Source organism: Leptonychotes weddellii, chromosome 10, assembly GCF_054177405.1.
Source record: "Leptonychotes weddellii isolate Sample4059 chromosome 10, ASM5417740v2, whole genome shotgun sequence".
NCBI classification, from domain to species: Eukaryota; Metazoa; Chordata; class Mammalia; order Carnivora; family Phocidae; genus Leptonychotes; species Leptonychotes weddellii.
The window spans coordinates 49,181,991-49,191,370 of record NC_138378.1 but is presented as its reverse complement, the minus strand read 5'-3'; positions in this window follow the sequence as shown (position 1 = coordinate 49,191,370).

Genomic DNA, 9,380 nt, shown 5'->3' with positions numbered 1-9,380 from the left:
TTTCATTTGTACAGCTCCTTGGAGCTCCTTTCCATCTGCCAGACTGGATGCTGCCTGACTCATGAATCATTGAACAAAGCCAATAAGATTTTTGAAATTTACTCAGTTGAATTCTGCATCCTAACATGGTCAAGGAGTCTGTACAATTTTTAGCTATATTAACCACGTAGGTCTTCAGGTCCAAAACATTTTCTTAGGACAATCATAGAAACTTCTCTGGTTCTCTGACTCTGCTGTATTAAGAGAATTTAAAATGTTGAGCCTAACCTTGTCTTCTTTTACACCCTCCCACACAGCAGGAAACAGCAGCCCACCTAGTATTGTGTTCCTTATGTCTCTCCCATTGCCCTAAGGCAGCATCCACTTGGTCCTGCAAGGCCTCATCTGCACTGGGCATGTTATTCCGGGTGAGTGATGATGACAATTAAAGAAATTCTTCCAGCATTATGTGAAATGGATTACCAGAATCTCATTTTCTTATTCTCATCAGTTTTTTTGTTTCAGCCAGGCTTCTCCTTTATTAGCTTCTCCTTTAAGTGAAGGCATGTTCCCTGCACCCACTGCTGGTAACAATTATTGAATAGGTTAAGGATCAGTCACAAGTAACAGAATCCACTATCTAGTTTACAAGGAATATATTAACTGGCATACAGTAGTTCATAGTATCACTGGGAGAGAAGGAGAGATGGGTCTGGGCCTAAATGTCCACATAAAATGCGTAAAAGTTGCTGTTCCTGCTGCTGCCATCATGGCTAGCAGACACCAGATGCCAGGAACCCCATGGTAGTCCCACTGCTATTAGCTCTGCTGCCCTTTTATATCAGGGACTGGACTTTACAATCCCTAAAAGACAGACGGCTTACCTCCACCTTTATCAGCAAATAGGAGTATTCGCAGAGCCAACTTCCTTTGCTCCTTCCAACTCAAATCCAATGGCAATGCACTTGATTGGAGGCGCCCACATCCACCTGTGTTACAGCTAGAAGAAGTGCATATTGAATTCTGTCTATGACACAGGAAGGAAGATATCGATCGCAGCATGGGAATATACTCCAACATACAAAGGCTTTTCAAAGGATGATATATATCCTCAAGTATTGAAAAAATAAAATAAAAAGATCCATTACATCTTTACAACATGAAAAACCATTTACTGTATGGTGATAGTTGTAGAAAAGCAGAGTATACCACTATAAGTCAGCTTCATTTATTTGCTTATTTATGTATTTATTGTTTGCTTCTTCTGTCTGTAGTGTGAGCTTCTTGAGGCCTAAAAGTTTTATGTTCATGGATATATCTGCTGGCTTTAGCTAGGACAGAGTTTAAACCAGAATAGTTAGTAAATAAATATTGAACAGATTAAGAAATAAATAGATCTATTTATATCTAGCTAGGCTTCTTGATATATGGCCTGAGTGTTGCACACAAATGAATGCAAGGCTTACTATTGTTATTTTTAGAATCTAAAATGGTACTTGAAAATATAATAGCTACTCAGTTAATTGTATTATTATTTTGAAGTTGACCAAATACTGTTGTTGTTTGACATTTAAGAAAATAACATGCCTGAGACTACCCAGTTAGTAGAGACAGGTGATTTTGGTGTTAAAAATGCAAATTCTGCTCTTGACACATGGGTGACCCTGAGCAAGTTACCCTAGTTTCTGTGCCTCAATTTCCTTATCTATGAAATAAGGGTAATAATAGTAATCATAAGATTGTGGTGATTTTTAAAAATTATACTTAGAGGCCCTAAAACAATGTCTGTCACATGGTGGACATTCAATGGCTATTTATTATTTTTACAAATGGCCAATTCATTCCATCATCATATATAGAGATGTGGTTTCTGCAGTTGTAGGGTCTCCGTCTGGATGTCAGGCCTCTTGCTTCTCTGGCTGGGTTTTCTTCTCTGGCATTTGTCTAAATCCATGGAATGTTAAACAAAGGTCCATTAACAAGTCTACCACTGAATCTGCAGCTTCTTGAGGGCAATTACCAAGTCTTACTCATCTTTATTTCTCTAAAGCCTGGTGCAGTAGCTAACACATTTAGCAAAATGATTTTCAGCTCTGCCTTAAACATGCTCAGATAAGGGAGTCACATAAATATTAAGTTCTTATTCCATCCATGTTGGTTAAATATAAGAATTCTGTAGGTTTTTCTGAGAGTATTTGGTTTAGTATAAGATAAGGAAATGAGCATGAGTTTCTCTGAAACTTAGATATCTCATACAAAGGAGAATAAGGAAACCAAGAAATAATCAGGATAAACATGACTCAGAAAGAGAGGGGTAACAACCCATATTCAGAAAATGTAACAATCCATCCTTGCCCAGACTGGTCACAAGGAAAGCCTAGAGGTTGAGTTACAGGGTGGGGAAGTGTTTATTAAAGGAGGTTGGAGAACATGAGAATGGTGTTTCTAATATTAGTGTGATGTCAAGAGAACTTGTGCCTAAGTATTTTGCAGATAATCCAATTACACACACCCTTTGTAGAGTAGGAATGTAGAGTACATTTGGACACAATCTTATGATAGCTTCCACAGATCCATAAACATTATGGCTGCTGGGGTTTATCTGAAAATGGTATGCCAAGTAAGAAATGTAACATGAATTGCAATGATCAAATGTGAGTAAATAAGTCCCAAGAAAAGGAGGTGTGAAAGTGTTTATTGCATGAATGGGAGGCAGACAGTGGTTAAGATTATGGGCTTTAGAGCTTGACTACCTGGGTTTTTATATTAGCTTTTATATTGATTAGATTTATGGTGTTGGGTAATTGATCTTCATTTTCTCATCTCAAAAATAATGGTCATATGAGCTGTTGGGAAATGAAAATAGAATTCTTGGAAAGTGTTTAAAGTACTGCTTGTCAGTGGTAACTGCTCAACACATGTTAATTGCTATGATCATTTCCAAGCAAAATATGAACCTCATTCAAACTTCCTTTGGCCTTTCAAGAATACTGATAATTAGTACACTGTCATTTTTAAAAAGACTCTCTGATCTAAACTGGAATTCAATGGATTCCTTTTGTCCAGGAGAATGATAGAACCACTTCCAGTAAAGATGTGGTACACTGTGGTAGGGAAGGAGTCTTGTGTTGGGCAAACTCTGAAAACGGCTTTTCTTGGCTCCTTACCTTCCACCTGTCCCACATAATGACGTTGTTGCTTGTCACTAAAACCTATTTTCGCACTTCCAAATGTCCAGGGCTCACATTTTGGGTGGGGCCTCCATAACTCCGTAGCTTCGAATTTATAAGTGCATCCAGATTCTACTTCAACCTACTTGATCTTGAATAGGGAAATCACAAATCCCTGACTAGATATGTGTGGGTCTATACCTGGACCCTCCCTTCTGTTGCACTGAATTATTATCTCTCCCTATTGCCAATATCGCTGTCTTGATTTCCTGTCCTGATGCCTTTATTTTTTTTTTAAGATTTTATTTATTTATTTGTTTGACAGAGAGAGACACAGTGAGAGAGGGAACACAAGCAGGGGGAGTGGGAGAGGGAGGAGCAGGCTTCCCGCAGAGCAGGGAGCCCAAAGAAGGGCTCAATCCCAGGACCCTGGGATCATGACCTGAGCCGAAGGCATATGCTTAATGACTGAGCCACCCAGGTGCCCCCTCTTGATTCCTTTATATGGATCTAAGATACCATCAGACATCAATTCCTCTCAGCTTAAAGAACTTTTAATATTTTCTATAGTTAGGGTCCCTGGAGTCAAATTTTCTAATTTTAGTTTAACTGGGAAAGATGTCTTCATTTGCTTCTCTTTTGTAAGGATATTTTCACTGGACATAGACTTCTAGGTTGACAGTTTTTTCTCTTTTCAGCACTTTAAAGACCCAATTCAATTGCTTCCTGGCCTCCATTGTTTTTAATAAAAAGTCAGCCATAATTTTACTGTTGTATTTGTCTATTTAATGTCTTTTTTTCCTCTATCCGCTTTTAAGAATTTCCTTTTATTACTGATTTTAAGCAGTTTTACTATGATTTCTCTACTATGTATATTTCTCTTTGTTTTTATGCTGCTTAGTTTCACAGAGATTTTTGGATTTGTATGTTGATTTTTTAACCCAAATTCAAGACACATTTGGCCATATTCCTTCAGATATTTTCTCTGAGGAAAATATCTTCTTCTTCTGGGGTTCCAATTACACAAATGTTAGACTACCTCATATTTTCCCATTGGTCATTGGAGGCCTGTTTTTGTATGTGTGTGTCATTCTTTTTTCTCTTGAAGTTCAGTTTGAATGGTTGTTGACCTGTTTTAGAGCTTAGTGATCCTTTCCTATACAGTATCCTCTCTCCTTAGGTCAATACTATAATTTTTTCCCTGTTAATGTATATTTCATTTCTATAATTTCCACTTCTTTTTTTAATAGCTTTCCTTCTATGTTGTTATTATCAGTGCTCAAAAATCTGCCCCTTTTTTCCCATAAATCCCTTACATATTTACAATAGCTGTGTTAAAGTCCTTGTCTGCTAATTTCAGATCTTTACATATACTTCGATTGTTACTGTGTTTTTTTCTAATTATGGGCATAGTTTTCTGCCTCCTAGGGTATCTAACATTTGGACACTGTGGATGATATGCTGTAGAGATTCTGTATTTTGTTAGTTTTCTCCAAATAATATTGAGTTTTGTTCTTCCAGGCAATTAAATTACTACTGCATCCAGTGATCTTGTGGATGGTTTGGTTTTAGACTGTGTTTGAATAAGTTATCTCAGTGTTCATTTGTCAGATTACAGAAATTCCTTATATCGGTGAGAAATTTTTATTATGATTAATGATCATATTTTATCAACTTTTCCATGGAATTTTTCTCTTCTACTTTTTAATGTGGTGAATTACATTACTTGATTTCCTAATATTAAACCAACTGTGTGCCGCTAGTAAACCAACCTTGTTGTTACATATTATCTTTCAAAATGTTGATGAATTTTTTTTTTTGCTGATATTTTGGTAGGATTTTTATATCTGTGTTCACCACAGACATATGATATATGATATATATAATTTTGTCTTACTCGTATATATCAGAATGTTATCACAAGCATATTCTGCTTCAAGATGAAGTCATGAACTTTCCCCTTCTCTCTCAGCAACACCAGTCTAAATCCAATCTCCACCTCAAGGTTCAGTTGAACTATTCTATTTCTTTCATGAATTTGGTCTCAATTCTTCTATTCACAATGAATCATTCCATTCTGTATATAACAGTTTAACTTTGTTATGCTTTTTCTGTATGATAACCCTTCCTATCTAGTATGTCCAGGAAGTTTGAATATTTCCTCCACAAGACTGTGATCCTCTTAAAAGAGAGACCTCCTGGGTGGCTCAGTCAGTTGAGCTTCCAACTCTTGATTTTGGCTCAGGTCATGATCTCAGGGTCATGAGATCGAGCCTACATGGGCCCCACATCGGGCTCACTGAGGAGGGAGTCTGCTTCTCTACATCTCCCTCTCTATCTGCCCCTGCTCTCTCTCTTTCTCTCTCTGTGTCTTTCAAAAAAAAAAAATCTTAAAAAAAGAGAGAGAGAGAGAGACCTTTGTTTATAAACTTTGCAAGCTCTATCACCATGCCTGAGACAAAGCAGGTGCTCAGCACATCTGTTGAACTGGTTTATACCATGTTTTACATGCTTTTGATTTGGAAGGCCTTGTTCTTCATTGCTAAACTCACCTTCTTTGCTTACATGGATTCCATGATACCCTTTACTTTTCTCTATGTAGTTGGAATTAAATAATAATAATAATGGTGATCATAATGATAATATAACCAGCACAGAGCCAAAATGGCTTCTTCTGACCTCAAACTCATTCCACCAGAGACTTGGGTGAAAGATACAACAATCCATCAGTAAAACAAATTGCTGAAAAGCAATTTAGTTCTTTACCTCTCTCTTGTGAAAAGGCTAGATATGAAGAAAATTCTGAGACAAATGCCTTAAACCATTTTAAAAAATAATTTCACATCTCTCTCTTACTCTGAGGACTCACCACAGTGTGCTGGTATCCAAAGTCATCCTTTTATTCCAAAAGGAATGGATACCAAAAGGTTTCAAATGCATGCAAGGTCTAGATTCTTTTTTCATGCTTTCTCTTTTTCTTTAGATATCGAATCTTTCTTCTCTGCAACAAGTGATCTTTTTCCCTTTTTAAGGTTTCCTCCCCAGGAATCTATTGGATAAGGCTGGTAAAGCTGAAGGAGGCCTGAATGCCATTAGTCAAAGACAAAATTTTCCCCAGCAGGTAGAGGAAGTAAAGCAACCATGAAATTCTTATTTTACTTTAACTTTTTGTCTCCCTCACATTAAAAATTATCAGCCACTTATTACATTTACCAAACTTTTAATTTTCACATATATATAATTCTCATAATAACTCTGGGAACTGAGCCAGGTACTGGACTTTAATGGCCTCATGGACCAAAAAGAAAAAGAAATTCTGGTGAACACAAGATGATAATTAAAATAAACTAGAAAATGTGTGGAGGGAAATGCAGCAGAATTATGATTTCTTAATAACACATTAATCATTTTTCTTTTGAAGTATCAAATGTCACATTAACAAAGCAAAATTTTGTTTTTTTTTAAACACTTCCCTGGTGTTCTAAGCATGGGACAAGTCTTCCTAGTGGGAAATACATCTCTGTCTGGGAGGTAGGTTTTGTTTCCACTTAACAAATAAATAAGCTAAGGATCAGAGCACTTATCACCTGCCTAAAATCGCACAATTGGTGAGTGGCAGGATAAGGATTGGAACCCAGGTAATTCAGTCATTTGAGATGGAGCTCACTAGTGTTTTACTTTACTTTTTATTTTTCGCTAGAATTTTAGTTGGTTGATTGGTTGGTTAGTTGCTTACTGTTGTTTCCTTCCATTTCATACTGGAAGTACATCTTACCATCAACTTTTACCCCATCTTTGGACATCTCCCAAACACTACTTTTCTGATTATATGAGCAGTAAATTTTAGCTCCCAATGGACACTTCCTATTATCTACCTGGCTTTTCAGAATATAGCATATCCTCCCCATCCAAACAGTGCGCTCTTCTGTGTTTTGAGCTCCATTATTATATGGTCTTCATTATTATCTGCATTATTTCATACAGGTATTTCTGGCAAGAACGAGGATCATAGGGGGAGGGAGGGAATGAGGGCAGAAATGACCAGCTAAGGTGCATGGAAAACTTGTTCAGCCCTTAGCAGAGGAGTTGCCTAGTTTATGATCCATGTATGTTCCCATGAATCTGCATCAAATAGCTCTCCAGGCAGCCTTTCAACATCACTCTGAAGTTGATCTCAGTGTTAACAGAATGACTTCAAAGATTATGATCAAGTACTCAAAATCACAACAGGAGAGTCAATATTCAAGCAGGTATCATTTAATATCAGTAAGAAAGAGGAAGTATTTAAAAAAAGAATGGAGCATTCCATCAGGTCTGTAGATCTTCAGAGTTCAATGGAAAAATATTATATATCTTAAGAGCCAAAGAAACATACAATCTAATGAGCCCTCTGCATTATGGTGCAACATCTGGGGGGTTCTTTCCCAAATATTTAGTCCCTGTGTAATTAATTCTATCTCTGAGACTACCTGACAGCTTCCTTCTGAGTAATGGAGTCATCAGTCCAGCCACCACAAATACAGTCAGGTATAACAACTCTTAGGGTCAGAGATAAGGATCAGTCAAGTCCTGCTTAAAATCCCTGGTCATTAAGAAGCTCACCAAGTTGAGGGCCACCTGGGTGGCTCAGTTGGTCAGGTGTCTGCCTTCAGCTCAGATCATGATCCCAGGGTTCTGGAATCAAGCCCAGGGTCCCGGGATCAAGCCCAGATTTGGGCTCCCTGCTCACCATGGGGAATCTGCTTCTCTCTCCCCCTTTAACCCCATGCCCCCTCACTCATGTTCTCTCTCTTTTTTAAAAAAAGCTCACCGAGTTGAGAAGGTACCGCCTAAAATTGTATGGGAAAATAATTCCCAAATTGTGTGAAATGCCATAATTCTTCCCTTAATGGATACTTATCTTTCAATGATGGGAAGACTTACAACTTAATATAGAAAATATTTGTGAGATCTAATCTTTGGTACTGATATCTTGGAATTAAGAAATCTGTGCATGATTGATACTTTATGTATTTATATTGTTTCAGATTTTCAACTGATACAGACAAGAGATTAACCTTATAATGTGGTATAAGATGAATATTTAAGCATTTGAAATAGTCTCATGATTTTTAACTAGCCATCTTAGTAAGATTACAAAGAGCCATGGAATTATAAGTTTGATTCATCAAATGTGGACTGACCTTAAAAGTTTAGAAAAATAGCTGAGTGTTTGAATTTTAAATTTGTAACTTTAGTAAATTTCTTCTGCTACCCCAAAGCAGTGTTCCCATGAAATCTCTCCTAAACTGGCATAAAGTGGCATAAAGTGAAGAAACAGTTACTATTCATTTATATGGAAAAAGTTTTGAGCATTCCCAGACCACAAAAATAACCTCTCTTAGGCTTTTTCTGATACCTTAGCACCCATCTTGCTAACAGATGCACAAAACAAATTGAGATAAAGCCCAAATGCTCACAGACACAGGTCAGAGCTCTGGCGGTGTGATGCGGAGAGGCTGAGATGTTGAGATGCTGAGATGCTGAGATGCTGAGTGTGGCTCCTGGGGAAGGGGGCTCAGGTGCACACTGCATCTACAGGGCAGGCTGCAATACCAACAATGAATGCTATTTTTACTTTGTGGCTTTTTTTTTGTAAAAGCGAAAATCCTTTCTGGATTTCTTCGGGTTAGGGAAAGCAGGTACTAATGTAGGTCTTTTGTTAAAGCAAGGTGACGCAATGTGACCTTCCGAAAATCAGGGGATGCCTGTATTAACTTTTTAAAACCAAAGTAAACCTCCGAATAGCTTTTCCATGCACAATACTGCCCTGAAGGGCACCCAAACTCACGTATCTATTGTGAGCTAATCTCTTGTTAAGCTTTCTGCCTGTTTGAATTTCCATTTGGCTCTTCTTCAAATCCTCCTAGAAAATGCCATCAGACTTGGGGATGGCAGTGTGGGAGCTTGGGGACAGAATCACTAGGTGACACCCGAAGATCATCCAGAGTTACCAGATGGGTAAGCACAGCCAAGCTGTAAACTGAGAGAACCAGAGGAGACTTTGGGGGTCATCAGAAAGTATTCTAGAGACTTCACCTGACCCCTGACTACAATTTGGAGAACACAAAGTTTTAGACCCGAAGTACATGCTGTACTCTTCCACCATGGGGATCCAGGTCCCAGTATTTGGACTTGTTATCTTCAATGATAAGAAATTAAGACCTAGAGTGTGTTTCACTCTGAAAGTGA